Source organism: Ixodes scapularis, unplaced genomic scaffold (genome assembly GCF_016920785.2).
Source record: "Ixodes scapularis isolate PalLabHiFi unplaced genomic scaffold, ASM1692078v2 PGA_scaffold5__190_contigs__length_132052651, whole genome shotgun sequence".
In the NCBI taxonomy this organism is placed as follows: domain Eukaryota; kingdom Metazoa; phylum Arthropoda; class Arachnida; order Ixodida; family Ixodidae; genus Ixodes; species Ixodes scapularis.
Genome location: NW_024609880.1, coordinates 58,600,543 through 58,620,355, shown reverse-complemented (window position 1 = coordinate 58,620,355; position 19,813 = coordinate 58,600,543).

Below are 19,813 nucleotides of genomic sequence, written 5' to 3'. Positions count from 1 at the left end.
GCGGAAAACGCCCCCCCCCCCCTTCCCCCCCCCCTAAAGTTAGCGGGCAAATTTCCCCGCTAAATTTAGCGGAAATATTACCCTGTGAAATTTAGCGGGATACTCCCCCCCCCCCCCCCCTAAATTTAGCGAAGAATTGTTCCTGTTGAATTTAGCGGGACATGTACCAAAAATTTGCCGCTAAATGGGGAGGGAGCAGGAAAGGAGGAGCAAGGAGAGGAGGGAGAGAGGGGCTTACCTTCCTCTCCTCCTCAAGAGCTGGGCTCTAATTCGGCATTACATGAAGTTGTAAACGTGTTTCATTTTTTTTTCTTATGTATATTTATGTATATTCCGCGGAATGAGACACCAGACGCAAATTCAATAAAGACAGGAAAAGAACCGACTATTGACTGCCGAGAGCGCCCGCGGTCATGATTACGTTTCTTTACTTGTTCTCTCAGAATTTGTGAAAACTTTTTTTTCTGGGTGCTAAAACAATCTGAACGGAAACGAGTCCAACTTTGTTCAGCAACTTCACTTGCTAAAATATTGGTACTGCTTATTGATTTGCGTTGAAGAAGTCCAAAGATATCACGCACTAAGTAAGCATTTTTGTTTTGGCAGAACTTGTAACTGTTGTTGAAGTACTGTTGAAGCTTAAGCTTCAACAGTACTGCTTCTAATTCATGAAGGTCAACCTGTGTGAAGGTTTAAAGGGGGTACGACTCTTTGTTACTTTTTAACACTGTCGATATTACAATTAAGCTCAAATTAAACGACTCCTGTTTTTTTTATGTTCCATGAGTATCTAGATATCAATTGCTCTTTTCTCCATAGCTATTCGCAAATGAGCGAAATTTTAATATTATATTACTAGAAAGTGTTTCTAGGAACAAAGTGCGAAGCCTACCGCAAATTATATAACGCCTATTTGTCAAAGAAAGGAAGTGGTATTGTCATTTTACAATGATTCACCATTGTGTTACATTTGTCAGTTCCTTATATTTGCTCGCTTACTCCTCTATGGTGGTTTTCCACCTATTTTCCATCTTTTTGTTCATTGAGTCATCACAGTCAGTGTAAATAAAATAAAAACAGTTTCTTCCGGTGAAACAAACACTAATGATTCTGAGAAGTTTTTATAGGAAAAGTTAAATGAACACAAATACCCGGAGCAAGCGCATGTTTGGCATCGGTGCTCTAATAGCCCTTTAACAGGCAACCCTTAGATGCACTCAAAGAGGGCCGAGATGTTTTTGGCAGCCTGGAAAACATATACGCTCGCCGACGTCGTATATCCTAATTAGGCGCAAAGTTGCTTCGCATATCACTACATTAATTGGCATGCACCCTAGACCACGTTTCTTTTAACGAAAGGAGAGTCCGTGAGCGCGCGCGCAAATTCATTTACGGATAAAACGTTTTTTTTTTCTTTTTATATGAACGTTTCTTTCTTACAATTAATGCAAGCCTCCACAGTTATTTTTGTCTTTCTACTAAGATTGCTGCCATAAGAGCTAAACAAAATTGTTAGAGTGCAGGCGAGCTGACGCGTATTTTTCATAATGTTTCAAGCTTGATACTAGGTGGTAAAATTGATGCCAAATCAGAGGGAACGAGAAAAAAGTTAACGCTGTCAGTCCACTCTCTTCACGTCATTTTCGTTTCCTTTCAAGTTTCCATCCCGTTCTAAGGGTTTCATTAAAAACCATTAGAGGTATCGAAAAATTAACAACTGAAAATCGAAAATTACTTTTGTATACCTGTAACGAGTAACAGGTAGATTTTCGGTATGTATGTATTAAATACGACTAGATTTATCGGGAGAAAGGGATCCAGGTCAGACACAACATTTTTAATGTTTTTGTTTTAAGTTGGTTCATATGGAAGGACAAGCGCATCTGTTGTGCGCTTGCATTTTTTAGTCGAGTTCCAACACTCAGATATAACTAAGAACCAGTTCGCATGTTTTTAAGCCATTATTTAGTAATATTTGGGGCTCTGGGAATATTTAGACAGCGCGTAGTTGGTCAGCCATTTCAAAGATGCGACGAGTCACTCGCTGTAAGATGAGCTATTTAGCCAGTGCAGTACAACCGCTAGCTTGCGGCCTTTAACGTGCACCACGCAGGAGTGGTACACGACCGCAAGCCGGTACGATACTCATCCAGATCGAAACGGGCAGGGATGGGAATTTTTTCTTTTAGAAAATGCTAATTTGGGTCACTGCTACTTTTGGTTGGTCCAGTCCTAGCATGACGATTTCACACTCGCACCTGTCAACTTTGTTGCGACTAGCTACACTTACGACACATTGCTAGCGTCCTGACACAGCTGACGCCACCGACTTGCTCGAAAAGAGGGCGTTCAAATATGTATGCATCACAACCTGCGCCCGAGTGGCGCTTACGTAGTTTGGGGAAGCGGGTGGGCAAGAAAGAAGCGCCTTCTCGCTTATTTTATTTCCCCTTGTCTCGAAGTTTTGAGTATGAGAGAAGGGTGGTGACTGTCGAGGTTACAAGTTGTGGTCGTCCAATCTGCAAATGCTTTCGCGTCTAATTTCCACTTGAGTGGGTGGAGAGCCAATCACAAAGGTTCACGAAGCGCAAATAGCGAATCTCAATCTGATTGAATGTCTCGAAAACACTATTTTGACAGAGACAATGAGTATAGCATTTCGCTTTCTCATTGCCATTTGGCAGATCACATTCCGAGTAAAACGTTTATGACGAGTTATAAGGCTACCACTTGATTTTAGAGCAAATAGGCAACCGCAGGAATATATTAGGAGTGTGGTTGCGTCCCTGTTAAGCTCGAATTTTTATTCGGACGCTTCTCTCCAAAAGGTGTACATTTATTAAGTCGCACATATATATATATATATATATATATATATCGTCTCCTTCTATGCCATCGGTTTCTGAGTATAAAAAGAAATAGATATATGAATGTCGGGGGTTGTCTTTTCGGGTACCCGAAGGGGAGAGACAGACCCTTCTTTGCTCGTTCCTGTATAAAGCGAACGCATTCCATTCGAAGACCCAGCAATCAAGATGCAGTGCGCTTGCTTTTGTTCAGCAATTCAACAGCAACGAGAAACGGCTCTATATGCAGCTGTTTGCCGGTTGTGCTGCAACGTGCTGTCGTGGACAGCGCGAGCTGAAATAGTCCTATAGCAATCTAAGCGATGGACGTTGTCAAATTCAAATATTAGCTAGGCGTCACACTCAAAAATGCACCGTATGGCGCTCTGACTGAGACCGCGAGCACAATTATTAGTGAATAAAAAAAAAATAAAGATATGAGTACTTAAAACAAATTATGGGAGAACATCTCGACTGTTTCGTCCGTTTCGATGTTATAAAGTATAGGTGATCACGTTAAAAGAACTTGCTCATTTCACTGCGCCGGAGTCTTCGGAGGACTCGACGCCGCCTTGCGCCTTAAACTGCTGCCAAACACTCCCTCCTAACAACAACCATTTTGCTTGCACAACTATTTTTTTTTTACATTTTCCTGGTACTTTTGGCTCACGAGCTTAATTAACTCGCCTATACAAATCGATTTTGGCTCGCAAGTTTTTAATTTATTCACAAAGAGCTTATATTTATATTGTCGTTTGTCGAAAAATGTGAAACGCCCGAAATCACTCCAGCAGGGCTCTACATTGTGGAGCAGCAGTAAGTGCCTAAGCACCGATGCTACGTCAGTGCGTAGGCACGAACTGATGGCGTAGCACTTTTGTTACAATATCGCTACGTCGATTTCTCGAATTTATTACTAGGGATCGCGGCGTAAGATAAAAAGAGCAGGCGATCCTTGCGGGAAGGACACTTTATTATTTATTGCTGATTTATTTAGTAAATAGTGCTTGGCCTCTATGAAGGTTCCGACCCAGGTAGAACGCCAGAGATACCTAACTTGGCACACTCTTGGAAATCGAAGGGACATAACTAGGGCATACCATTTTCCTCCAAGGCGTTTGTTGGTGCCACATAAATAGTTTTTTTTTTTGCCTTTCTAACATTTGTTTTTTGTTGTTGATGTTTTTTTTTTTTGCCAGATTATTGCAAATGTGTCGGTCTTAAGCCAGAAGTGCCACGTATGAACCGAAAAACCAGAAAAAGAAAGCATAAGTCTGCGACTTGTTTGGCAATCTAGGCTCAAAATCGCCACATGAAAACCGAAGAACTCGGAGTCAACCTCAACTGTGTCACTTGTTTGGCGATTTAGGCCCAAGGATGCCAGGTGACAGCCAAACTATCAGCAGTGAAGCGTAACGTTGGCATTTGTTTGGCGAATTAGCGACAAGATACCCAGACTCTGTTCAAAGAAGGTCAAGTTTGGCTCTACCTTGGCTTCCCCGGCATCTTAAAACCCTAAATTCACAACAAAGATATTGGTCTAAAGAATTGTGTTACCTGGGGAGTTGAAAGGTATACTATGCTTCTACGTTGTAAATAAAAGTTACTTTGAAATTGTGAGGCAATGTGCACTGTTTATTCATTGGGTGGGAAGAAACTGTGTGGGCGTACGATATGTGTGAACTTGTGATACTTTGAGAGAAATTAAATTCGTACGTGAAATTTTAAAAATCACCCATACCGTCATCGGTCAAGGTAGTTTCCGTGACATCAGCATACCAACATTTGGAAAAGCTTCTGACCTCCTCTTCTCCTTTTTGACAATTTCGAACATAAAGGCGACTTTTCTATTGGTTCAGTATTCTAACTTATGCAGCACCTAACCTTGTCCGCCACATGACATAACCTTCTCCATATCGTGAAATATATTATACCCTTTTTACACGCATAGTTCGAGCTCATTAAAAAAATGCGTTTAAAAATAATAAGAAATACCAATTGATTCCTTATTTTTAAAACGGATATGAGTAAATATCTGAACTGCTCATATTTCACCCTAAAAGTAATTAATTGCAGCATTTCGGGTAGATGGCATATGTTTCCAATTTTATTGTTTAAACTCGCGTAGAGAGAATGTCCTTTACAACTAAGATAAACTGTGAGCAAAGTACGCTTGGCCTTGTTGGCTTCACGTGACTTGTTTTGGTATGTCGTTTAGTATAACTTCAGTAAGAATCAAATTCAAATGAATAATTCAAAACATAAAAGAAACATATCCGTAACATAAAGAGCGGCTGAAATTCTGTGGCAACTAGTGATCCTCTTTGCGTCTCTTTTCTCTTACTGAATATAGAGCTTCAATATTTTAGTGCTCGTGCGCGCTCACATTTATATTCGAAGGCGCTTTAAATAAACCAAAGTCGCCTAGCTTTGGTTTTTCCAAGCGGAGCGAGTTTGAGATTGCTAGAGAGCAGTCTTCGTGCATAATAAAAAAAAAAGACATTTGTTCTAGAAATAAGTGCCAAAGAAACAGCTCGAGTGTTTTAAGAGCTATCCATATTTGAAACTGTCGCTCGCGGCATCTAAATTACGGATTTGAAAGATAGTTCTTCCTTGCGTAGTTTTAAACCAAGAGGCAGCTTTGAGGTTTGTGTTTCTTCTGAGGCTGTATTCCGTTGTCTGTTCTCCCTCGTCTGCGGCCTGAAATAAGAAGAAACAATACTATATTGAAAATAAAGGGCTATATTTTGTACTTAATACAATTTTTGAACATAACTGATTTTGTTCTAAATTACAGAACCACCAGTTTAGGCACATTGTTAGTTTATTAAATGTTAATCACCTCCGAGCGTAGCAGAGCAGAATTTAGTCTTAACGGAACCATTAGGGTGTCACAAGAATGGTTTCTCTATGAAAAAATATTTGTCATACCGAGGATCTCTTTATTTACGGTTAACTTACATATCACTTATTTCCTCAAAATGTATTGAGAATGCTGAGTAAGAAACAACTAACCTGGAACACGAAATCCACGTACATTCCTCATGAAGTCCTCTCGCAAGTTCAGTTACATCTACTTGTTTACAGAGGATTCTGCAGTAGTTTCTTCGCTGTAGAGAGAGAAGTCCGCATGTTCAGTATAGACAGTCGTCATTGGGTCTTCAAAATGGATTACAAAGTAGTTATTACAGAATCCCACAGATGATGCTCGCCCACCAGTATACAATTGGAAGATAGCTCCAACAGCCATGAAGAAGTCATTGACGAACAATATTTATTCAGAAAGGCTTTGAACGTTCGTATAGCAATTTCAGAATGCTCATCTTCCAAGGTCTTAAGGAAGCATGTGCGAGAGCCACGCACTAGCAAACAAGATAAGCGATGACTTGGAAGTTGGTATTTCTTCGGAGTACAATATAAGTTACTGTTCCGCAGGTTTACGATGAGTGCATTAGTCCAAACGAGAATAGTTTGCAGTCAGCCGGTGGATATCTCACAGCCGAGAAATTACATCTATGTCCACAGGCAACAAAGAAACTTTTCATCAGATGTACAAAGCGAGGGAACGTTGCGCACTTGGCATCTGCTCTCGCAAACAAAATTTGAACGGTACACAATTAAAAAATTACACCAGATTATTCGCGCACTACTGTACTCTTTAAATTACAATTACCTTTCCGGAACAACAACCACCACTACGTCAGTGTTTTCATTACAAGGAAGAATCGTGTTTCATTTAACACTTTCCCAACAGGACACGAAACTCAGTGACAGAATTAAGTACAAAATATCTTCGCTTCTGTAGGGACAGGCGGAGCTGGTGTAACAAAGCTATTTTGCTCGTCGTTCTACTAAAAAATGTTATGACATCGAAGGTGTCATCATGTCAATAGCCTTTGTAGTTGTCCGCAGCGGTCTATTTCATACTAAAAGTAATCTCATCAAAAATAAAAAAAAAATATCATCGCATATTGTGCGTAAAAGTACACCCGACACTGCCTTCGTCTTTTCTTCAAACAGGCACTAGCACCATCATGTGCAAACATCACATATAAAACACCGGCTGTGAATCTTTTTTCGGTCACAACACTAAGGAATTGCTCAAAAGAATTAATATTAAACGTACGCTATATTAAAAAAATTTAGAAACAAAAGAAACTGATAAATGTATTACTTTTAAACGTTATTGAAACCAACTAAACAAAGAACTGCGACCTGCAAAATAGTCTTATTTCTGTAACTTATTTTTATCATGTAATAACAAAGTCGACGTTTTATGAAAAAAGTTAAACTCTGTCTTACGTAGTACATGTACCGAGAAACGAGTAGAAACGTTAAACATCTATGGTCAGGAGCTGTCCGGAAAAGAGTTAGCTAATGCGCTTAATGAGTATTTTGTAAACCTAGTTAAAGAAACTACTGAGTCGGATGCTTGCAAGTACATCAGTGATCAAAATATTCAATCTTCGTATCTGACGCCTTTTACTAGTTCGGAAGTAATATATCTTTAATGCTTTAAAAAATAGTAGAAGTTGTGATTCCGATGATTTACAGATTACACCAGTTAAATACGTAATTAATCTTATTTTGCGTGCTTTGACGCCCGTCTTTAATGTATGTTTGAAAGACAGCGTGTTTCCTAAACAAATGCTGCTGGCTAAGGTAACCGTTCTATATAAAAAGGTAATAAAAACGACTTGAGTAATTGCCGACCTCTTTCGATTGACTCTGTTTTCTCAAGGCGTAGAAAAAGTTCTACCTCAACGATTAACATCATTTGCTGATAACCATAACATTTTAGGTCCATCGCAATTTCGGTTTCGCAAACAACGATCTGCAGAACTCGCACTTCTTGCGCAAAAAGAACATATTCTTAAAAAAGTAAAAAAAAAGAACTCACGCTTGGTTTACTCATAAACTTTACAAGAGCATTCGACTATCTCGATCATAATTTATTATTAAAAAGAATTAGCCATTTATCGATTTCGTGGGCGAGTGTACCAACTTTTACAATTATATTTATCCTCCCGTAAACAATATGTTAACATAAATGGTTATTTATGTGAAATCAAGCCAATTGAATCAGGTGTTCCTCGAGGTAGTATTCTCGTACCTTTTTTTTCAGCATTTATATAAATTATATATTAAATATAAGCCCATCAATATACTTCGTTATTTATGCTGATGACGCACGCATAATTTTTAACGGTGATAACGCCTCGGATGCTATAGAAGATGTGAATGATGACCTGAAAAAGCTTGATATTTGGAGTAAACATAATTCTTTAAAAATAAACGCGAATAAAACGAAGGCAGTTCTGTTTCGACCAAAACATAGGCGTTTCAGTATTACTAAGAATTTTTTTTTAAAATTCTACTCAAGTTGGAATTGTTTCCAAGTCTAAAACCTTTGGGGTTGTTTTACAAGAAAACATATCATGGTATGACCATAATACTTATATCTAAATTATACAGTATAGTCGGTACCGTATATCGTAATAAATACATCTCACCACTCAGAACAAAGTTAATTTTATATAAATCATTATTTTTTCACTTTTAAATTAGGTCATCTCATATTAGGCACCACAACCTATACAAGCCTCCAGAAAATATTTATGTTGCAAAAAAAAATACTAAGAAAAACCCCAGCGTCACTTCGAATACCTAGCGAACCTAAAACAAAATGTATATATATATAAATATAAATATATATATATATATATATATATATATATATATATATATATATATATACAACAATAACTAAAGAACCCTGTGAAGTACCCCTTTCAAGAACTAATTACGGCAATCGAACTATGACATATACTTTGCCAAGTACCCTCAATCAGCTGAATAGGCAAAATTTAGATATCAGCAGTACAGCGGTGAGCCTTCTACGGGAATATTTTATTTCAAACCTTATTATCAACAATGAGCGCTGACTGTGTTGAGCTTAGTTAGAATGCACTGTATGTCTTAGGGGTGTGTGTGTCGATTTAATGTTTTATGGCTTTGTAAAAAGCTGTTCCTGTTGTGTGATGAATTTTCCCTCATGTTATGAATTTGTAAATTTCATTGTACCATGCTTTTGGTGCTTGCTTAGCGACTGCTTGTTTGGGGTGGCTAGCGGCCAGCCAAGCTCTTTTTACAGCTTTTTCCTTCTAGTCACGTTTCAACTTTTTTTGGCGGAAAAATAAAGAAATTGTTATTATTATAAAGTCGCTTCGGGCACACAGAGAACGCGTGCGTCAATCGTGGCGTCAATAAAAAATGTGAAAACGGCGAAACACTATTGTTGTGTTATCGGCTTGGAGAACAAAATATAACAGAAAAACGGGATAGAAAGTTGCGCATACAAATTTTAAATATATTCAATTTCTGACAAAAACTAGATGTTTTGTGGCAGCAATGAGGAAAAGCATCGGGCGAAATCCATTAGTCAACGTAACGTTGTCATAAGCTAATCCGTAAGCCGAGCATCCCGCGCTCCGACACTACAGTTGACAGCTTGCTCGCAATTGGCTCTGTTGGTGATTTCTGTGGTACTTGCTTGCTCTGGCTGTACCTTACACCTGATCTTCGTCTGCCGTGCTCACTTCTACGTCTGTGAGGGATCCTAATTGCCGTATTGCGCTTCCGCCGTTTCTGATACGGCGGCATGGGTTGATCTTGGTTCGAGCGTCTCCGGCTGTTGAGAAGGCCGTCATCATCATCGTAGACGCATTCCGCGAGCTTTGTCTCGAAGAGTCTTCTATCGAACAGTGGAGTACTGTTGCTATAGCAAGTACACACGCAGTCCAAGCATAGTCACCAAATGAACGCTGGTTTGAAGACAGGCTACTGTACCTACTAACGTACTACATCTTCAATCAGCCGTTTGAGTGATGCCGGCGGCGTATTCAGGTATTTTGTGAATGTTTGTCGGCCCTACATAGAGTGCTTGGTTGGCCAGGTGACTTGTGTGCACCTAACCACCCCAGTGGAGAAACGAGTCGGCACTGCCAAGGCATACTGCACTGCAGAGGACAAAACTATCGCCAACTTGCTCTTCGTGGGGCACTTCTCCTTGTTAAGTGATCCCATCCGTCCTCGCACGTGAGTGGCCGAGGATTATGACCGCCGCCGAGACCGCTGAATGGTTAAGGCCCGTTCACACTCTTGCAACCGAGTACGACCGAGAGAGACGAGATCTGTTTATACTTCTTAAAATTTATTAGGACGAGGGAACACACTGGCATTCTGGCGCCATCTATGCGATGACCCTGGAACTGCGTTTCACAAGAGCGAAGGTTTTGCGGGATTTCCGAGGTAAAATGTGCGTAATACCTATGAGAAAGGCTCGTTTATAACGTTGACAAAAGTTTGTTGAGCCAAGAAAGAAAGGATAATGCGCGAGAAAAATAGAAAACGTGCCGGACCGCCAAGTTTACCCTTCTACCCAATAGATGGCGCCAGTGTGTCCTCTTGTTATAAGAGGTTTTAAGCCACCAAGTTTTAAGAGGTCACAAGAGTGTGAACGGGCCTTTAAACACACACGGGATAACCGAACGGCACCAGGGTTCCCGTAGGTCATAGAGAGTCGCTGGACGACTGCCACCTGTGACATCAAGTTCAAGTGCCAGCTGCTACCAAAACAACATAGGGTGGTAAGTACCCGTTCTGGTCAATACCCATCACCACTAAGGTGGCAACTCTACTCGGGGACTTCTAGGAAGTCTTCATGCCCAAGCTGGGGAAGAGCAAGGGTCCCCCTGAGCGAATTGAAGGGGAAGATCAAGCCTCACTCGAATTTCACAAGGCGCGTCAAAGCACCGTTCGTTCTTTTGCCGAAAGCGGACGAAGCCATGCATCGATAAGTTTGTGGAAGAAGGTGTCTACGTTCCGGTAAAACGCTCTCCTTGGACGACGTCTATTGTTCTCAATTTAAGGGATTTGAAGATTAGAATTTGCGGTGACTACAAGGTAACACTCAACCCTGTCGTCAAGGGGGAGACTTATATGTGGTTACACCGGAACAGCTATTGGGAAGGCTTCGAGGTTGGTCGGCGTTCTCCTGGCCTGACTTGGATCAAGCTTATCAGCAAATTCGCGTCGACGAGGAGACTTCCCTGTTGTTGTTGACAGTAACGAAGTACTGTCAACAACTGGCTTTTGAAGGTGATCCGGTTACAATTTGCAGTGGCCATGGCTCTGGCCATTTCCGAGGGTTATATGGAAGAACTCTTGAACGGCCTCGAAGGAGTGCAGCGTTTTTTCGATGCCATTCTTATCAATGGGCAAACGGCAGTTGAACACGACGATCAGCTGCAGAGGGTGCTCTAGCGCATCCGGGACGACGGCTTGCATCTGAATGCTGACACGTATGTTTTTTGAGTCAAGGAAGTATCGTATCTGGGGCAGCGTGCCAACAAGGGCGGTGGCAGTCCCTCACCTGAAAAGGTGAAGGCTATCAAGAAAGCTCCGGAACCGACGAACAAGAGAGAGCTACAGTCGTTCTTTGAAGTTTTCCCCTTTATGGTTGTTTTCCGAGGTGGCCCGCCCATGTGTTGAAACCGGTTCATCGCCTTCTGGCGATGAACCAGTTCCAATCGGTTCATCGCCAGATAAGGTGTGGGTCTGGACGAAGACGGATGCATAGGCGTGAAAGCGCGCTAAGCCTCTGCTAGAATCCTCAGATGTTCTAGCACACTACGATGTTTCACGTAACATATTGCTAGCCTGCGACGCCTTTCCGTCCGGGCTGGGACCAATACTGAGCCAAATGTGAGTAGACGGCATTGAAAGGCCTGTTGCCTTTGCATAGGGAACTTTGTCACCGGCACAGTGCAACTACGCACACACAACAGTGAGAAGAGTGGGAACAGTTTTCGCTATCGCCTTCCGCAAGCCACCCAATGTCCGACTTGAAGGTATACGAGCGCCCCACGTAGGAGAATTTCAAGGCTACATTTTGGTTCCAGAATGAAAAACATATGTTTCCGAGTCTTGGTGTCAAGTTACTACCCTTTTCTCTACTGACGAATAACTGACCAATAATGTGCTCAGACAACACGTAAGAACCAAGGAAGACAACTGAAGGCTTTCGTGACAGGTTTGATAAATATCAATTACATTTCATAATCTACAGTAACAAATACTAAGCTTTCAGTAAACTCCTTTTCAGAGAAGGCTACTCCACGCATATTCCACTGCCAGCTCAGATATCAAAGTTCCCCTCATTGTTTAGCACTTAATTTGGTACAGTAGGGCCACGCAAACCTGCAATATCCCTGACAGAAATGAAAAGTGTTTGCGATGTCAACACCAGTGTTGTACGGAACGGCGTTCCTTGGAACGCCGTTCCTGGAACGCGTTCTTTTTAGGAGGAACGACGGAACGCCGTCGTTCCATTTTGCATTCGTGGAACTGGAACAAGAACTCGTTACATGTTTACTGGAACGAAAAAAGGAACGACGTTCCTTTCTTTTTTGTCCAGTGGAGTAATTTTTATTTCATTTCTAAGAGGGAAATTTTAAAAGTATAATAACAATATCTTTACGAAGAGCAGGATCTCGTTAATTTTTTAGTTACTTATCTTAGGGTTTATTTTCTGTGATCCTTGCTTGGCAAGAGTTGGGTACAGGAGAGCTAGTGGACATTGATTTTTTTTTTTCAGTGCCCGATGCTGCCGTACAAAAAGCAAAACCTTTAGTCAAAGGGAAAGGCACAGAAAGGGGGCCGTTTCAAACTCAGCTACTTTCTTTGCTTCCACGAATCCTCATACACGCAGAAATGTAAGGCTAAATACAGCCGTTACTGAACTTCCACAACGAGACCTACAGTTTCAACAAACGACAGGTTACCAGACATTGAACGCACATATCCCGAACATTGATCACTTACATGTACACAAATATTTGCCGTTATTCCTTCTTCCCTTGTCCCCCACCTTCAAACTGAACAACGAATCCAACCTTCACGAAGAACTTCTAGTTTTCAAGACTGACATCCCAAAAGCCCTACCACCTTCTTCGCTTGCTCTTCTTGCGGACAGCAACATCGAGAAGCAACTGTTGTTAAGTTCAAACAAGGGACTTTGTTAGATTGAAATGCGTCAGGTTGTTGGAAAACCGCTCGTGCAATGTGGAGTAATAGTATATTTGGTTCGTCTGAATCGCCCACAACAAACATGAATATGGTTAAAAACTGAGATTTTTAATGGTGAATATATCAAGAAATGAAATTCTGCTTCCGCTTGATTTCTTTTCCTGGTGCCCTTCCATCACGGCATTCAAATTCTTATGTTGCCATCTGATAGAATAGATTTAAAAAACTTCTCTCGATTTAACAAGATACGGTAATCAGCAAGATACAAATATAACGTATATGTAACGATACGTTCCTTTTTTTTAATTGTAACGGGAACGAGTTCCTTTTCCACATATGGAACTTGTAACGGGAACGCGTTCCAAAGATCAGAAGGAACGAGGAACGAGCTTTCGTTCCTTTTTTTGAGGAACGTGTACAACACTGGTCAACACCTGTGCACTCGAAGACCAAAGTGCCAAACCCCAGCATCTACCTGACCTTGAATAGCCCTTCACTGATACGTGCATTGAACTGGTGCCAGTTGTTGAACATAATCATAGGTCGCCTGGTTCGCTAACTGCGGCGAAGGGCGTCGTCAGCTTGAGTCAGGGTCTGTCACTTATCAGTGGCCTTCCTGGAGGTGACCAGCATGGCAACATTTTGAAGAGTTGCGAGGCAGGTGGTTATCCAGTGACTTCGAGCATACCGTGGTAGCGTATGGCAAGACGACGATAAAATCTGGTTCTACAAAGTGCTTGCGTGTTTGGTGGTGGAAGGATTACTACAAGACAGCATTCGCTGGACTTTGACTACAGATCGGTGTAAGAAGCATTGCCGCTTTTAGCTTTTATAAGAGCAGTCTCCTTGTGGTGGTGAGAGATTGGTGGCCGAGTGCTTTAGTGCACCACAGCTGGGAGCACGTGGGACGAAACCTCTCGCTGCACAACCCAGGGATACCAACTTCAGTGTCCTTGCCAACACCACCTACATTGCAAGGCATGTATAGTGAATTTCTTACATCAGCTATATTCCTTGATCAGCCGCAGCACTGCGGCACGTCGATTGGACATGAGTGTTGAGTCAGCACACGGCTAGAATTCGTGGTCAATCAGCGCTTCACCGATTCAGCATTAATCAAAGCCAAAAGCAGATACAGCAGGCATGTGCTAATTTTAAACTACGGCCAACCGTGGTAGGTGTAGTAAATTCAGTACTATGTTGCTATCCAGGTGATGTTGGCTCTGACCACTTCGATCTATGCGAGCATCGTACCAATGTGCGTTTGTGTGTCACCAGGCTAGCAGTCATACTGGACTGGCTAAACTTTTCATATACAGCTTTAAGTAGTGTTGCAATACCTCAAAGACAAATAAACACACTGCCTAGACATAAACGCCCAATTTTCCAGGCTTTGGTAAAAGAGAGCAGACAGAAGCCCGCAGTTGTGTGGTACAGAAGAGTTCTAATGAGGGAAAGTTGTGATAAAGAAGACTATCACAATTCTTTACTGTTAAGCAATATCGTTTTATCTCTTACTTTTAGATACAACTGCTAAATAGACTAGAGCTCCTTGCTCAGTCATTTTATTTAGGACTGCCATCACTGCTCATTCAAGTGACTCGCATCTTCTGGATGCTCTACTGGAGCGTGTCGGGCTGCTTCAAAACGAAGGCGAAACAGCTTCTACGGCTGCGTGGCCTATTCCTTTCCAGTCTTGTCAGCTGCACATTACTGCTTCGACGGCCTGTTCTGTAACTCATGGCATCAACACTGACATTGCAACCGAAATCAGGTTTGTTGGGGTCAATGCCAGTGGCAGTCCTGATGCTGGCTATTGCACCGTCCTCGTCAGCCCCACACAATTCTTTCATTGCTGCTTTTCTAGAAGGCTACCCGCACAGGTCGCTTTCTGCAGTGCTTTTGCACTGCACGTCTGAAAACCATTGAGGATAATGTCACAGAAGTTTCCATGGCTGCAAGAAGCAGCTGCTGCTTGTTATTGAGAGGCAGTGATTCCAGAAATGTTTAGATTTCTCTATAATGTAGCCAGTTCACTTTGCGTACTTATATGGTGGCCCATCGGCAAATGTTTTCCAGACATGTAGATATGTTAAGTGACAAGTGTGCAGCTGTATTCAATGTATATATGCCCACTACCTTATTAAACATTTTTTATGATGTTTTGCATTAATACTGTGCAGGAATCATATTCTTAGCGATATGATGCTTAGATGTAATTACACGCGGCATATTTAGCTTTGAAACGGTATGGCAGTATGGGATTATCCAACATCACATTAAAGAAAGCTAGAGATATAAACCTTGAGAGACTGACTTCATGCAGCATTTATTTCCATTCATTTTGAAGCATGTCAATGAGCATGTAAAAGCTCGTCAAAGGTCACGGTGCGAATACCTACACTGCGTTTAATAAAACAACAGACCCTTGACAATATTTGCACCACTTCAAAAAAGTAACCTCTTTTTGTCGCCTTGCATTCTTGCCAGAATCTCTACCCACAGGAAATACATTTGACACGGTATGTTAGCCAACCTCAGGAGCTGTTGCCTGAACAAGAAACGCGAAATTTTAAGCGCTGCTAGGCGAAGACCGCTACTATGAACCATGACTAAGCCGGTCGTGCAGTGAACTCGTTCGCGGTACGAAGTGCTGCGACGACCCACACAAGCAAAACAAATACTAGGCGGCCGTCCCTTCTGCTAATTGTTTTGCGTGCTCCTCTTGACTTAGCAGGTTACGTCCACCCTCAGTGTCATATCCAAACCAAACATGGTCCTTGAGGTTTTGCTTCTGCGATGGACTGCGGCATATGTAGTGAGGAAACCGAAGGCTTCTGTAAGCTCCCGAATGCCGGTGCAGAGCCCGCCGTCCCGCTTCTGGTACCGAAGATATTGGGGGCGCTCGTATTACATGGTTTGAATGCCGACGTCTCTCGGGTGGTTCAGTTGACAGGTGGCCTTTTCTTCGCGGCAGACGCTCCTTCCAACATCGCAAAAACGCATAAATGTGGAGCGCAACTAGGAGTAACGAACCCAGAGCCGACCGAACCGAGCAGGCGGCAGGTTCCGAGCCATTAAACAATTAGGACCGTAAAGAGTGTGCGAAATATACGTTCAATATATTATTTTCGTAATTAAAACGATGGAGAAATAGTTTTGCAAGTATATGCCTTCTTTTTTTTTTTTCGTAACATGTTGGGAGCGCTGCCGACGAGAGTACGATTTGCGAGACTTAAATGAGTTTGGGGAACTAAGTTTATATAAAATGCCATTTACGTTGAATTCCGTTTGAGTTGCCGTGTGGCAATGCCTAAATGACATTCATACTGAATGCCATTTGGCGTAAATGCCACTTTTAGTGCCGACTCGCAGGGGTATAAGAATGGTGACGACGATGTTCGACTCACTGCTGTCGCATGACCCTGCTGACGACGTGAGCGAAGACGCCCGCATGGCCACTCAACTTGCAGAACAGGCAAGTCCGCCAGCTCTCCCTACTTCGGATTAGGGACCACCAACGTGTCGACCATCGGCATCGTAACGTCCATTTTCAGCCCGGAGACAGAGTGTGGGTGTGGAAACCTATTTATCGCCGTGATCTATGCGAGAAAATACTAAGACGATACTTCGGGCCCTAAAAGATTATTTGCTGCCGTAGGGACTTGAACTACGAGGTGCTTCCCGATTGAACCGGAACATCAGGACGCTGCCAGCCGCCTCTCAAAGTATAGTGCACGTCGTTCGTCTATCTATAGCTCAGACGACCCCGGAACCGACGAACAAGACAGGATTATGAGAGTTTACTGTTTGCTATTGTTTGGTTTAGCTTTATGTTCATTTATTTCAGGTTGCATCGGGACGATGCTTTCTCAAAGGGGGGAGTAATGCCGCGTGCAAGACCGAGAAGAAACGCTTCTTCGAACTGCTAGAAGGTTCGAGTTTACTCCAACCCCTAGCGTAAAATATAAGATCAGAATCACCTTGTCGAGTCAACTTCGCCCAAGCTATGGAACATTTTAGGTCGAATATTCGAGACACTTAATGCAATAGATAAGTAGCCGGCCCACTCTCGCTCCAGCCAGCAGTCACCCCGACCGCTACGAGGTTCGCTGCTGCTGTTTCGACGCTCATTCTTCCTTTTGTTTCCGCCACATCCTCGCCGGTTGATCCTTCACTTTCAGCTTACACTTGTCGAGAATTTCCAATCCGCGACTATATCAACTCGAGGAAAACGTTTTGTGTCTACAAAGTCAGTCGTACAACACGGGCTTGAGAGCTTGTCAAAGATGTGCACGCACACACCTTCTTTTTTCAAAAATGCCAGAGAAAACTATCCGCGATTATTAAACACAAAACCGAGGAACTTAAATCAGGAGCGTGTAGAGTTGTTTCGCGTTGAAACCCCAGACAAAAGAATATTGAGGATTTTCAAAATCTCCAAGGACGTGAAATGACGCTCAACTTATCGAAATACGAAAAGACGACAACTCAAAGGTAATTATCCAAGGAGACAACCTAGAACCTCTGCTTACAAGGCAAAAAAGTGCACGGTGGAAAAGTATCTTGTTTTAATTATTAACCTCAAGCTAAATCCCAATTCAAATATATAGTACGTAAGCTCAAAATTATAAAAATTCGCAGGTTATGTGAGACACACCAAAACAATCAGTGCAAACACACGGAGTCTTAAAGTATACTTTTGAGCCGGCCTTTTTTCTTAGTAAGAAAGTTTGTCACTAGGGTGAACTCTTTTATTCCATTGCTATGTTCTAACTGAGACCCTAAAGCATGTACTTCGCAAATATGTAGCGTGCAAAATGTTTAATTTTGTACTTCACCTTTTTTCTTCTCTATTCGAATGCCACAATTAAGTCTAGTTTCTCTTTGAAACGCTGATATCTACCTGCTGACCTTTTGTTTTACTTTCTGGCTGTTTTGTGTTCCCTTTGCTTACCTGTATTCTTTAGGAGGGCCCACAAGAGAGTTTCGAAAATATTTAGAAATGGGTAAATATTAAAATATCCGAAACAGGGTTTCTGTACCTTTTCTTATGTTTTAATTACTTTTTTAATTAAAAATATCCAGATTACTCTTAAAAATTAACAAGCTAATTTTGTACAACTTAGACGAGGCAAATCCTACACTAACCACATGGAACAAAACATTTTAGACCAATTTAAACCATAGCTAGAGAAACGAACCATAGCAAACATCCAGCCATTAACTAATTTGAGTGACGGCCGTTTAATAGTCGCTGCCAAAAGACCCGCATTGTGTACATAGTCACGGTCAAAGGGTTCATACCCGCCCCTAATCAACTCTTTTCGCGTGAGTGAGGCTAACTTTCCGATAAATTCGGGGTCAACCGCTCGCTGCACCCCTTCACGGCTGTTTCTATACACGTTGAGACCTAAGGTGACAGTGCAGGTGGAGATACGCGCTTGCCGATCCAATCAACCGACTGCCCGTCATCACCGGGGCCAGGTTTCTGCACTTACGCAAGGGCGGTAGTGTGATCAGGTGGCGAAATATAGACGTATTGCTCGTCCAAGGAGCACGTAGCTTCCAGCGCACTGTCAGCTTAGGGGTGAAAGGAGCGTTCCCGACATCCTCTACCGCAGTGGCCGCCTGCACGCGGAAATTGGGGGACTCCTCACTCGCCCTTCTTCTCAACCCTTCCTGTCTGTCTTCTCTCCGTTCTCCTCAGAGTCGGCCACCGTCCACCGCCTTCCTAAACTCCCTCCTTTCGATCGGAGAGATTGGCCGATCGAGAAATAAGCCCTAGAAATAAGCACTTACCTTTTATTTGCCTTCAGCGCGAACCTCCGTCAGCGAGTAAAAACCCGAAAGGGATGAAAAAAAAAACACCTGAGCTGAGGTCCGACGGAAGGAGGAAAGACGAATGGGGCTCAACCCCGCCGGGAAGAAAAAAAAAACATGGGTAATCCTCAAGCGTTGTAGCTCTGCTGGAGAATTACGCCCATAATCCTGTTTTTCTTTTGAAATTCGTTAAGCCGCCGTCAACAAACATCTGGAAGAGACGACGGTGTGAGTTGCGAGAAATGGCAGGCATAAAGTATACACAAGACAAACGGCTTTTTAAGCGACTTTTTTCTTCGACGGGAGGTAAAAAGATTCCAGTTTACTAGCAGCTGTGGTCAGAAGGAGCGATTTAACTCAGAAGGGTCTTATGCAATTTATGTCTAACATCCACGTTCAAACGTTGCTCTGTTCAAGAAGTGCCATGTCAAGACGTGTGAGAATGACACTCTCCATAAAACAAAGTACTATTATTTAAAGAAACCGTAAAACGATCTTGAAATCGTCGAATTTCGTCTACTGCTCATCGTAAGATGTGTGAAACTTAAACAGAACCACAAAAATCGAGAGCAAAAAAAAAATGTTTTCGCCATTTAACTTTTAAAAGAAAAGCGGACTCTTTAATGTCTTCTTACCCTCGAGAGCGCTCTGCCTTTTCATTGCGATGCATCCGCGGTGCTAAAGCACGTAAGCCAAATCCACGTCGCCTATTAGATAAGCGCCTATCTCACCAGCACGGCGACCATAAACAATAAAGAGCCGCCTAATGTTTCCTGAAAGTCTTGTTGAAAAACATTCTGATCCACATTTTGTAGCATAATTAGCGTTGTGACGGAAATTGCTGAATTTTATAATGCTCGCAGCCATGCGACATTTAGCGTGTGGCAAACAAAGCAAGAGAAAGATCAGATTGCGCCTCCGCTGTCAATCAACGTGCGACGTCTGCTGAGGAGAACTCGGCCGCGCGTTGCATGCGGTAGCAGTTTCTGCTATCTGCTGAAAAACATGGCATCTGTGGTGATCATCGGTTGGTCGGTGTGGTGGAAAGCTCATGT